Genomic DNA, 14430 nt, shown 5'->3' on the forward strand with positions numbered 1-14430 from the left:
AAAGGGTGTCACAATCCAATTTTACTACGTGGGGAGTTTTCTGTAACGTGATTTTTAACCACCGTTTGAGAGTATTACCATGTGACCTCAAGATCCCCCCGCTCCCCCTGCTTCGGCGCCTTTTGTCCGCCGATGAGCGCCCTTTCCAGTTCCAGTGAAGGTATGCTTACACCACGAATGTTCTTTTTTTGTTTTTTTTTTAAGCTAGTATGGCATTGTCGCGCCTCATTGTTGACCCTCAGCCTACGCACTTTCACTGGAACTGCAGCTGCAGAAAATCACAACGAGCGAGAAAAGCAGTCTGTAAACGAAAGGGCTTGCTCGAAGAAAAAAAAAACCTGCTAGAAAGCCGTATTGCAGATTTTCGGATATAGTTGGCGTAAGTTGTCTAGTGGCCCTGGAGGCAGGCGAGTGTAAGAATCTTGCGCTGTATATGTCTGCTTGTGGTGATGGCAAGTTCAATTCGCGCCGGTGTACGACTGCGTACAGCAGGCTGGATCTCGGGCGCTTCTTCTATCATCGAGCAGCCGTACGAGTACGAGCGCAAGCCTCCGTGCCCATGGACACCGCGGATACCTCGCTTCCGTGCCGAATCGCGAAAGAGAGAGAGAGAAAGACAAGAGGAAAGGCAGGAAGGTTAACCAGACGAACGTCCGGTTTGCTACCCTGCACTGGGGAGAAGGGAAGAGCTACGAAGAACACTCCCAGCGGCAACAAAATCAAGCTGGTGTGATCGTCCGTGGTTGCTTCCTGGAGAGTGACCGGCTACAACTTCGAAGCGATAAGAAAAAGGCTTCGCTACGTCGTCGGCACCGAGTCGGCCAGCGGCCGGTGTTGGTGCGTCGCCCGAGCAGGTGAAACAAGCATCGTATACATTTTGTTTCGCAGAACAGTCCGAACTGTGTATTTCGCTCCATGCGGCCGCCGCTGTGAAACATCTAGCGCGAAGGCGAGCCCCGATAAGAGGCAGATGGAACCAACGTGCGGCCGCCGGTGCACTGCGAGTACGAGCACGGTGAAAACCGGGCCTGCGAGCCGTCTCGTTCGTTGTAAGTGCGTCATTCCGTAAGACACCGCGAATAGCGGACACCTATCTTTAATTTTTGTCTAAATAACGACGACGAAAATTGCACAGGAGATACATTCTGTGGTCGCCAGCTGTCGTTGATCGCATAGCCGTGCTCCTAGAAAAGGCCTAGCGCCGCGTCGGTAAGAAGCCGGTACAAGCGCGGCGCCGCTCTTCTTCGCCGGCGTTCCTGGATATGAGCTGCTACTGTGTTTGTGCACCGCTGCACAATAAAAAAACTGTTGAATGGCCATGGTTTGTGTGTGCTTAGGTATTGCGGGTCTGTGCATCACGCACTGCTAACGTGGGTGCAGCCAACACGACGGAGTACCAGCGAATAATTGGATAATCAAAAAGGTGAGCTAAGGCGGCTTTACTATAAAAGGTCGTTGTGACTCATGGCGACTTGCCGCCAACCTTAAAAGTTTAAGTGTGCGCTGTGAATCTTTATTGTTCAAGCACGCAAAACATAAGTCTCCTACCGGCACTACATGGCAGGTCAAGATGCGGTGCCTATATATACCGGGTGGCCGCTGTTGGTTGTGCAGCGCGAGCAGTCGGTTGATGTGGTGTTGTATTCTGCATTGGTTGTGTGTGTGTGTGTTTGGGTATGTGCGTACCTCTGTACATGTCATGGAAACTGTGTTCTCTATGTTGATTAAATTCGAATTTCGATGGATCATGGTGCACTCACACCCCTCAATTTTTTTAACCACCGTAAATGGCCGCGAAAAATGAGTTAGGGGAGTAAATAGATGCTACTACATCCGCCACAATAAACTGTCGACCGACAAATAACTCTCAGAAATCACCGGAAAACCTTTGTAATGGCAGTAAAAAATTTCTCTGACTATACTCGCTGAAAACCTCAGCGGGGTAAATAATTACGACCACTTCTACGTTCAAAATCTCAGTTATCATGAGAGTAAATTTTTACCTCGACTGGTATGCAGTAAAAAAAAAATGCGCTAGCGGACAAGCAGTTTACTCCGTTTTCTGGTTAAATTTGTTCAGTGTACGGCGCGCCGTTCACGCGCCGTCGCCGGAGGTGCAAACACAGGCGCGCCGCCGCCGGCGATTTCGGGACCGGCGCACGGGTATATGACGCGTAAAATTGTTTTGAACAATGCGAACTATGCAATCTTCAGCACATAACGAATGGCGCGGCCGCCAGGCTGACTTGGTCACATGTCACACGTTACAACTTATTAGCAACCAAAATCATACAACGTTTCTTCACGCAGAATGGTAGATGATGTCTGTGACTTCAATCGATGGATTTTCAAAAAAAAAAATTAAGAATACCTTTTTGAGAAAACTATTTGCAAACATCGGCGCTTTTGAAAAGCACTTACGTTTCGTTACAATTCTGAAGTAAGAGGAAGCGCGATAGAACCACGAAAATTATTTTAAAAGTGAGCACAAATATCCAATTTATTATTAGCTGAATTTTATTATCCTCACAATATTAATTTCCTGAAATACAGGTGTTTTGTGCGGTTTGCCAAGTTTGTGATTTTCTTCCCTCAAGAGCCCTTAGACTGGTAAGAGAAATGATATAGTCATAGGATTGCATTTCTCTTGTTCTTTGATGGGAATAAATATTGTGACCTGAAAGTGCACAGTTTTTTTCCCAGTTGCGCTCAAATTTCAGAAATCGCGAAATTGGCTGTTGTCTGAAACCTGTTTTTTGCCACAAAAATGTATTATATTTTTTTAACGGAACAAAATTTCGCTTGACAAGTAACACGCCACACAACTAACACATACGATATACATCAGCTCCTAAGGCGAACAAACTTTTTTTCGCAAAACTAACTTCGCGGCCGTTGTTCTGACCCTAATACCTGTGTCTTCAGTGAATTTCATTAAAATCGGGAACGGTGACCGGTACCTGGCTTTCGATCTTATCTGTACACACCCACATATGTACCCGCACGCGGTAACGCGTATGCCGCTCAACTGACACATACGATATACATCCGCTCGTAAGGCGAACAAAGCGTTGTTTTTTTTTCACAAAACTTCCCAGCCATTGTTCTCAGCCAAACATCTGTCTCTGCAGTGAATTTCATTAAAATCGGGAATGGTGACCGGTACCTGGCTTTCGATCTTATCTGTACACACCCACATATGTACCCGCACGCGGTAACGCGTATGCCGCTCAACTGACACATGCGATATACATCCGCTCGTAAGGCGAACAAAGCTTTGTTTTTTTTTCACAAAACTTCCCAGCCATTGTTCTCAGCCAAACATCTGTCTCTGCAGTGAATTTCATTAAAATCGGGAATGGTGACCGGTACCTGGCTTTCGATCTTATCTGTACACACCCACATATGTACCCGCACGCGGTAACGCGTATGCCGCTCAACTGACACATGCGATATACATCCGCTCGTAAGGCGAACAAAGCTTTGTTTTTTTTTCACAAAACTTCCCAGCCATTGTTCTCAGCCAAACATCTGTCTCTGCAGTGAATTTCATTAAAATCGGGAATGGTGACCGGTACCTGGCTTTCGATCTTATCTGTACACACCCACATATGTACCCGCACGCGGTAACGCGTATGCCGCTCAACTGACACATGCGATATACATCCGCTCGTAAGGCGAACAAAGCGTTGTTTTTTTTTTCACAAAACTTCCCAGCCATTGTTCTCAGCCAAACATCTGTCTCTGCAGTGAATTTCATTAAAATCGGGAATGGTGACCGGTACCTGGCTTTCGATCTTATCTGTACACACCCACATATGTACCCGCACGCGGTAACGCGTATGCCGCTCAACTGACACATACGATATACATCCGCTCGTAAGGCGAACAAAGCTCTGTTTTTTTTTCACAAAACTAACTTTCCAGCCATTGTTCTCAGCCAAACATCTGTCTCTGCAGTGAATTTCATTAAAATCGGGAATGGTGACCGGTACCTGGCTTTCGATCTTATCTGTACACACCCACATATGTACCCGCACGCGGTAACGCGTATGCCGCTCAACTGACACATACGATATACATCCGCTCGTAAGGCGAACAAAGCTCTGTTTTTTTTTTCACAAACTAACTTCCAGCCATTGTTCTCAGCCAAACATCTGTCTCTGCAGTGAATTTCATCAAAATCGGGAATGGTGACCGGTACCTGGCTTTCGATCTTATCTGTACACACCCACATATGTACCCGCACGCGGTAACGCGTATGCCGCTCAACTGACACATACGATATACATCCGCTCGTAAGGCGAACAAAGCTCTGTTTTTTTTTTCACAAACTAACTTCCAGCCATTGTTCTCAGCCAAACATCTGTCTCTGCAGTGAATTTCATTAAAATCGGGAATGGTGACCGGTACCTGGCTTTCGATCTTATCTGTACACACCCACATATGTACCCGCACGCGGTAACGCGTATGCCGCTCAACTGACACATACGATATACATCCGCTCGTAAGGCGAACAAAGCTCTGTTTTTTTTTTCACAAACTAACTTCCAGCCATTGTTCTCAGCCAAACATCTGTCTCTGCAGTGAATTTCATTAAAATCGGGAATGGTGACCGGTACCTGGCTTTCGATCTTATCTGTACACACCCACATATGTACCCGCACGCGGTAACGCGTATGCCGCTCAACTGACACATACGATATACATCCGCTCGTAAGGCGAACAAAGCTCTGTTTTTTTTTTCACAAAACTAACTTTCCAGCCATTGTTCTCAGCCAAACATCTGTCTCTGCAGTGAATTTCATTAAAATCGGGAATGGTGACCGGTACCTGGCTTTCGATCTTATCTGTACACACCCACATATGTACCCGCACGCGGTAACGCGTATGCCGCTCAACTGACACATACGATATACATCCGCTCGTAAGGCGAACAAAGCTCTGTTTTTTTTTTCACAAACTAACTTCCAGCCATTGTTCTCAGCCAAACATCTGTCTCTGCAGTGAATTTCATTAAAATCGGGAATGGTGACCGGTACCTGGCTTTCGATCTTATCTGTACACACCCACATATGTACCCGCACGCGGTAACGCGTATGCCGCTCAACTGACACATACGATATACATCCGCTCGTAAGGCGAACAAAGCTCTGTTTTTTTTTTCACAAACTAACTTCCCAGCCATTGTTCTCAGCCAAACATCTGTCTCTGCAGTGAATTTCATTAAAATCGGGAATGGTGACCGGTACCTGGCTTTCGATCTTATCTGTACACACCCACATATGTACCCGCACGCGGTAACGCGTATGCCGCTCAACTGACACATACGATATACATCCGCTCGTAAGGCGAACAAAGCTCTGTTTTTTTTTTCACAAACTAACTTCCAGCCATTGTTCTCAGCCAAACATCTGTCTCTGCAGTGAATTTCATTAAAATCGGGAATGGTGACCGGTACCTGGCTTTCGATCTTATCTGTACACACCCACATATGTACCCGCACGCGGTAACGCGTATGCCGCTCAACTGACACATACGATATACATCCGCTCGTAAGGCGAACAAAGCTCTGTTTTTTTTTTCACAAAACTAACTTTCCAGCCATTGTTCTCAGCCAAACATCTGTCTCTGCAGTGAATTTCATTAAAATCGGGAATGGTGACCGGTACCTGGCTTTCGATCTTATCTGTACACACCCACATATGTACCCGCACGCGGTAACGCGTATGCCGCTCAACTGACACATACGATATACATCCGCTCGTAAGGCGAACAAAGCTCTGTTTTTTTTTTCACAAAACTAACTTTCCAGCCATTGTTCTCAGCCAAACATCTGTCTCTGCAGTGAATTTCATTAAAATCGGGAATGGTGACCGGTACCTGGCTTTCGATCTTATCTGTACACACCCACATATGTACCCGCACGCGGTAACGCGTATGCCGCTCAACTGACACATACGATATACATCCGCTCGTAAGGCGAACAAAGCTCTGTTTTTTTTTTCACAAAACTAACTTTCCAGCCATTGTTCTCAGCCAAACATCTGTCTCTGCAGTGAATTTCATTAAAATCGGGAATGGTGACCGGTACCTGGCTTTCGATCTTATCTGTACACACCCACATATGTACCCGCACGCGGTAACGCGTATGCCGCTCAACTGACACATACGATATACATCCGCTCGTAAGGCGAACAAAGCTCTGTTTTTTTTTTCACAAAACTAACTTTCCAGCCATTGTTCTCAGCCAAACATCTGTCTCTGCAGTGAATTTCATTAAAATCGGGAATGGTGACCGGTACCTGGCTTTCGATCTTATCTGTACACACCCACATATGTACCCGCACGCGGTAACGCGTATGCCGCTCAACTGACACATACGATATACATCCGCTCGTAAGGCGAACAAAGCTCTGTTTTTTTTTTCACAAAACTAACTTTCCAGCCATTGTTCTCAGCCAAACATCTGTCTCTGCAGTGAATTTCATTAAAATCGGGAATGGTGACCGGTACCTGGCTTTCGATCTTATCTGTACACACCCACATATGTACCCGCACGCGGTAACGCGTATGCCGCTCAACTGACACATACGATATACATCCGCTCGTAAGGCGAACAAAGCTCTGTTTTTTTTTTCACAAAACTAACTTTCCAGCCATTGTTCTCAGCCAAACATCTGTCTCTGCAGTGAATTTCATTAAAATCGGGAATGGTGACCGGTACCTGGCTTTCGATCTTATCTGTACACACCCACATATGTACCCGCACGCGGTAACGCGTATGCCGCTCAACTGACACATACGATATACATCCGCTCGTAAGGCGAACAAAGCTCTGTTTTTTTTTTCACAAAACTAACTTTCCAGCCATTGTTCTCAGCCAAACATCTGTCTCTGCAGTGAATTTCATTAAAATCGGGAATGGTGACCGGTACCTGGCTTTCGATCTTATCTGTACACACCCACATATGTACCCGCACGCGGTAACGCGTATGCCGCTCAACTGACACATACGATATACATCCGCTCGTAAGGCGAACAAAGCTCTGTTTTTTTTTTCACAAAACTAACTTTCCAGCCATTGTTCTCAGCCAAACATCTGTCTCTGCAGTGAATTTCATTAAAATCGGGAATGGTGACCGGTACCTGGCTTTCGATCTTATCTGTACACACCCACATATGTACCCGCACGCGGTAACGCGTATGCCGCTCAACTGACACATACGATATACATCCGCTCGTAAGGCGAACAAAGCTCTGTTTTTTTTTTCACAAAACTAACTTTCCAGCCATTGTTCTCAGCCAAACATCTGTCTCTGCAGTGAATTTCATTAAAATCGGGAATGGTGACCGGTACCTGGCTTTCGATCTTATCTGTACACACCCACATATGTACCCGCACGCGGTAACGCGTATGCCGCTCAACTGACACATACGATATACATCCGCTCGTAAGGCGAACAAAGCTCTGTTTTTTTTTTCACAAAACTAACTTTCCAGCCATTGTTCTCAGCCAAACATCTGTCTCTGCAGTGAATTTCATTAAAATCGGGAATGGTGACCGGTACCTGGCTTTCGATCTTATCTGTACACACCCACATATGTACCCGCACGCGGTAACGCGTATGCCGCTCAACTGACACATACGATATACATCCGCTCGTAAGGCGAACAAAGCTCTGTTTTTTTTTTCACAAAACTAACTTTCCAGCCATTGTTCTCAGCCAAACATCTGTCTCTGCAGTGAATTTCATTAAAATCGGGAATGGTGACCGGTACCTGGCTTTCGATCTTATCTGTACACACCCACATATGTACCCGCACGCGGTAACGCGTATGCCGCTCAACTGACACATACGATATACATCCGCTCGTAAGGCGAACAAAGCTCTGTTTTTTTTTTCACAAAACTAACTTTCCAGCCATTGTTCTCAGCCAAACATCTGTCTCTGCAGTGAATTTCATTAAAATCGGGAATGGTGACCGGTACCTGGCTTTCGATCTTATCTGTACACACCCACATATGTACCCGCACGCGGTAACGCGTATGCCGCTCAACTGACACATACGATATACATCCGCTCGTAAGGCGAACAAAGCTCTGTTTTTTTTTTCACAAAACTAACTTTCCAGCCATTGTTCTCAGCCAAACATCTGTCTCTGCAGTGAATTTCATTAAAATCGGGAATGGTGACCGGTACCTGGCTTTCGATCTTATCTGTACACACCCACATATGTACCCGCACGCGGTAACGCGTATGCCGCTCAACTGACACATACGATATACATCCGCTCGTAAGGCGAACAAAGCTCTGTTTTTTTTTCACAAAACTAACTTTCCAGCCATTGTTCTCAGCCAAACATCTGTCTCTGCAGTGAATTTCATTAAAATCGGGAATGGTGACCGGTACCTGGCTTTCGATCTTATCTGTACACACCCACATATGTACCCGCACGCGGTAACGCGTATGCCGCTCAACTGACACATACGATATACATCCGCTCGTAAGGCGAACAAAGCTCTGTTTTTTTTTTCACAAAACTAACTTTCCAGCCATTGTTCTCAGCCAAACATCTGTCTCTGCAGTGAATTTCATTAAAATCGGGAATGGTGACCGGTACCTGGCTTTCGATCTTATCTGTACACACCCACATATGTACCCGCACGCGGTAACGCGTATGCCGCTCAACTGACACATACGATATACATCCGCTCGTAAGGCGAACAAAGCTCTGTTTTTTTTTTCACAAAACTAACTTTCCAGCCATTGTTCTCAGCCAAACATCTGTCTCTGCAGTGAATTTCATTAAAATCGGGAATGGTGACCGGTACCTGGCTTTCGATCTTATCTGTACACACCCACATATGTACCCGCACGCGGTAACGCGTATGCCGCTCAACTGACACATACGATATACATCCGCTCGTAAGGCGAACAAAGCTCTGTTTTTTTTTTCACAAAACTAACTTTCCAGCCATTGTTCTCAGCCAAACATCTGTCTCTGCAGTGAATTTCATTAAAATCGGGAATGGTGACCGGTACCTGGCTTTCGATCTTATCTGTACACACCCACATATGTACCCGCACGCGGTAACGCGTATGCCGCTCAACTGACACATACGATATACATCCGCTCGTAAGGCGAACAAAGCTCTGTTTTTTTTTTCACAAAACTAACTTTCCAGCCATTGTTCTCAGCCAAACATCTGTCTCTGCAGTGAATTTCATTAAAATCGGGAATGGTGACCGGTACCTGGCTTTCGATCTTATCTGTACACACCCACATATGTACCCGCACGCGGTAACGCGTATGCCGCTCAACTGACACATACGATATACATCCGCTCGTAAGGCGAACAAAGCTCTGTTTTTTTTTTCACAAAACTAACTTTCCAGCCATTGTTCTCAGCCAAACATCTGTCTCTGCAGTGAATTTCATTAAAATCGGGAATGGTGACCGGTACCTGGCTTTCGATCTTATCTGTACACACCCACATATGTACCCGCACGCGGTAACGCGTATGCCGCTCAACTGACACATACGATATACATCCGCTCGTAAGGCGAACAAAGCTCTGTTTTTTTTTTCACAAAACTAACTTTCCAGCCATTGTTCTCAGCCAAACATCTGTCTCTGCAGTGAATTTCATTAAAATCGGGAATGGTGACCGGTACCTGGCTTTCGATCTTATCTGTACACACCCACATATGTACCCGCACGCGGTAACGCGTATGCCGCTCAACTGACACATACGATATACATCCGCTCGTAAGGCGAACAAAGCTCTGTTTTTTTTTTCACAAAACTAACTTTCCAGCCATTGTTCTCAGCCAAACATCTGTCTCTGCAGTGAATTTCATTAAAATCGGGAATGGTGACCGGTACCTGGCTTTCGATCTTATCTGTACACACCCACATATGTACCCGCACGCGGTAACGCGTATGCCGCTCAACTGACACATACGATATACATCCGCTCGTAAGGCGAACAAAGCTCTGTTTTTTTTTTCACAAAACTAACTTTCCAGCCATTGTTCTCAGCCAAACATCTGTCTCTGCAGTGAATTTCATTAAAATCGGGAATGGTGACCGGTACCTGGCTTTCGATCTTATCTGTACACACCCACATATGTACCCGCACGCGGTAACGCGTATGCCGCTCAACTGACACATACGATATACATCCGCTCGTAAGGCGAACAAAGCTCTGTTTTTTTTTTCACAAAACTAACTTTCCAGCCATTGTTCTCAGCCAAACATCTGTCTCTGCAGTGAATTTCATTAAAATCGGGAATGGTGACCGGTACCTGGCTTTCGATCTTATCTGTACACACCCACATATGTACCCGCACGCGGTAACGCGTATGCCGCTCAACTGACACATACGATATACATCCGCTCGTAAGGCGAACAAAGCTCTGTTTTTTTTTTCACAAAACTAACTTTCCAGCCATTGTTCTCAGCCAAACATCTGTCTCTGCAGTGAATTTCATTAAAATCGGGAATGGTGACCGGTACCTGGCTTTCGATCTTATCTGTACACACCCACATATGTACCCGCACGCGGTAACGCGTATGCCGCTCAACTGACACATACGATATACATCCGCTCGTAAGGCGAACAAAGCTCTGTTTTTTTTTTCACAAAACTTTCCAGCCATTGTTCTCAGCCAAACATCTGTCTCTGCAGTGAATTTCATTAAAATCGGGAATGGTGACCGGTACCTGGCTTTCGATCTTATCTGTACACACCCACATATGTACCCGCACGCGGTAACGCGTATGCCGCTCAACTGACACATACGATATACATCCGCTCGTAAGGCGAACAAAGCTCTGTTTTTTTTTTCACAAACTAACTTTCCAGCCATTGTTCTCAGCCAAACATCTGTCTCTGCAGTGAATTTCATTAAAATCGGGAATGGTGACCGGTACCTGGCTTTCGATCTTATCTGTACACACCCACATATGTACCCGCACGCGGTAACGCGTATGCCGCTCAACTGACACATACGATATACATCCGCTCGTAAGGCGAACAAAGCTCTGTTTTTTTTTTCACAAAACTAACTTTCCAGCCATTGTTCTCAGCCAAACATCTGTCTCTGCAGTGAATTTCATTAAAATCGGGAATGGTGACCGGTACCTGGCTTTCGATCTTATCTGTACACACCCACATATGTACCCGCACGCGGTAACGCGTATGCCGCTCAACTGACACATACGATATACATCCGCTCGTAAGGCGAACAAAGCTCTGTTTTTTTTTTCACAAAACTAACTTTCCAGCCATTGTTCTCAGCCAAACATCTGTCTCTGCAGTGAATTTCATTAAAATCGGGAATGGTGACCGGTACCTGGCTTTCGATCTTATCTGTACACACCCACATATGTACCCGCACGCGGTAACGCGTATGCCGCTCAACTGACACATACGATATACATCCGCTCGTAAGGCGAACAAAGCTCTGTTTTTTTTTTCACAAAACTAACTTTCCAGCCATTGTTCTCAGCCAAACATCTGTCTCTGCAGTGAATTTCATTAAAATCGGGAATGGTGACCGGTACCTGGCTTTCGATCTTATCTGTACACACCCACATATGTACCCGCACGCGGTAACGCGTATGCCGCTCAACTGACACATACGATATACATCCGCTCGTAAGGCGAACAAAGCTCTGTTTTTTTTTTCACAAAACTAACTTTCCAGCCATTGTTCTCAGCCAAACATCTGTCTCTGCAGTGAATTTCATTAAAATCGGGAATGGTGACCGGTACCTGGCTTTCGATCTTATCTGTACACACCCACATATGTACCCGCACGCGGTAACGCGTATGCCGCTCAACTGACACATACGATATACATCCGCTCGTAAGGCGAACAAAGCTCTGTTTTTTTTTTCACAAAACTAACTTTCCAGCCATTGTTCTCAGCCAAACATCTGTCTCTGCAGTGAATTTCATTAAAATCGGGAATGGTGACCGGTACCTGGCTTTCGATCTTATCTGTACACACCCACATATGTACCCGCACGCGGTAACGCGTATGCCGCTCAACTGACACATACGATATACATCCGCTCGTAAGGCGAACAAAGCTCTGTTTTTTTTTTCACAAAACTAACTTTCCAGCCATTGTTCTCAGCCAAACATCTGTCTCTGCAGTGAATTTCATCCAAATCGGGAATGGTGACCGGTACCTGGCTTTCGATCTTATCTGTACACACCCACATATGTACCCGCACGCGGTAACGCGTATGCCGCTCAACTGACACATACGATATACATCCGCTCGTAAGGCGAACAAAGCTCTGTTTTTTTTTCACAAAACTAACTTTCCAGCCATTGTTCTCAGCCAAACATCTGTCTCTGCAGTGAATTTCATCCAAATCGGGAATGGTGACCGGAACCTCGCTTTCGATCTTATCTCGACACACCTAGATATATGTTACTTCTTGACCGTATCGGCACGCGGTAACGCGTATGCCGCTCAATTAACATATACTATATACATCCGCTCGTAAAACGTACGCCATCCGCGTTATCCCGTTCACATTTCACGTGTAGCGATACATGCAGATGCGTTCGGATATGTAATCCGATGGTGAAGAAGCGGTGACGCGTTCTTTCGTTCCCGATTAGCTCGACGTCAGTGAGCACCTAGGCCAGACTCAAGTTCTTCTGTATCATAATAGTGCGGGCCGCTCTTGGATTGATTGAGAAAGGTCCTTTAACCCGGTCCTGTGCACGTCGTAAACTTCTCAACAGCATCGGCCCATCTAACTTCCTGGCTCCCTTCTTCGAAATTCGACCAATGCTGCCTGTGTCGAACCCGTACCTTTCGGGTAAGCAACTGACACCATCGTAAAGATATATTTCCATAAGCAAAGTGCCCATTTCAAGGTGTGTGAGGACGCGTGTTCTATACAAAATGAAAAACACCCTAATACTTTAAATGGTTCTAAATGTTCAATTTCATCTAGGTAGCGCTGTATCTCCGCAAAAAGAAGCTTCCCTCCCCCATCTTCGAGCAGCGCAGTTTTACTACGGGCTAGTTGCTGTCCTTTAAACTGGTACAGATACACAAGTTTTGGCCTCGCGTTCTTTTGCTGCAATGTTTTGCTGGGGGCCTGTTAGTAGTAACACGGCACATTGTTTGCTGCAGCGCGCGTCCGGAAATTAATTATGGGCTCCTGATTACCGACCACTCTCTGTTTCGGTTTGAGAGAGCTCCGAAAAACGCCAGGCCTGCGCGGAAAGCGCAGCACAGTCACAGCGAAAGCTGGGAGAGCGGCGTTTCTAGAGCGCTTTATAAACTCTCTTGTGGCTACACACCACGACATTACTCGTCATTCTGTGGAGAAGCGAGCTGCCATCTGTAAGGCATCATGTGCACTTACTTGGTGCGACGGTTGATGAAGATGAAGTATTATGACTGAGCCCTTCCTAATGGGTTGGAAGCTTTAAAAGACCCACTACGTAATTCGCATTGTGTGACGCCCGGTCATTATTGAACTCTCCCGCCACGCTTTATAAAACACGTTAGCGTGAGAAAGAGAGAGCGAGAGAGCGAATTACCTTTATTGAGACCCTGAGGAAATTGATCATGGGAGTCTTATGGGCTTTCTTGGCAACCAATAGAAGTGCACTTGCGAGGTGCCCACTATGCTATAGATGATCATAATTTTTTGAAGTAGGGAAGCAGCCACTATTTCATTTTTCTTCATTCTGCGGAGAATCGTAGTACCCGCTAAACACCTTTAAGGCATTATGTGCGCTTTGTTGATGCCGTGGCTGATGACGATGAAGTATTATGGGAGAGCCCTCTGTAATGGGTTGGAAGCATTCAACAACCCACTCGTTGCGCAATTCGCATTGTGTGACGCTTGGTTACAAAATTCGCGTTGTGTGACGCTTGGTTGTTATTGTACCCTTCTACCACGCTACATTACATGTGTTAATGTGGTACCTTCGCGACATGAAGCCTGTATAGGGTCTTTTTGCAGCGCAGTTTCAAACACCGGCATGGCTCTGTGGTAGAACACTGGGCTCCCACGCAGAGGGCCCAGGTTCGAACCACGTTCCATCCTGGAAATGTTTCCTTATTTCGTTTTTTTTTTCTTATTTCGAGCGATAGTGGTTACGGACACCGGCAGCGGCGGACAACTACGGCGCCAAAAACGGCCCTTGTTGTGATCTCATAACAGCTTTCGCTGTAAAACGACAAGCCGCCGTGTGTAACTATCACCACCTATCGTGTTCAACGCTCGACCACGTCAGCACACAGAACTGTGACGCACTTCCGCGCGGTACGCATGAAGGAGTCCTTTCGAACAGGAAACGGGAAAGCAGTGTCGCCAAACAAAAATTTCAACGCTTGCGCCGTGGCCACGGACTCGCGAGCAGCCACCGAAAAGTGGTCT

At 46.0% G+C, this 14430-nt stretch overlaps 1 protein-coding gene across 1 annotated transcript in view; it reads right to left on the reverse strand.

The window, feature by feature from the left end:
• Positions 1 to 14430, reverse strand: part of LOC119379464 (protein FAM184A) — a 628470-nt gene that overhangs the window by 532043 nt on the left and 81997 nt on the right. The window lies entirely within an intron of this gene.

This window comes from Rhipicephalus sanguineus, chromosome 1, assembly GCF_013339695.2.
Source record: "Rhipicephalus sanguineus isolate Rsan-2018 chromosome 1, BIME_Rsan_1.4, whole genome shotgun sequence".
Taxonomy (NCBI): Eukaryota; Metazoa; Arthropoda; class Arachnida; order Ixodida; family Ixodidae; genus Rhipicephalus; species Rhipicephalus sanguineus.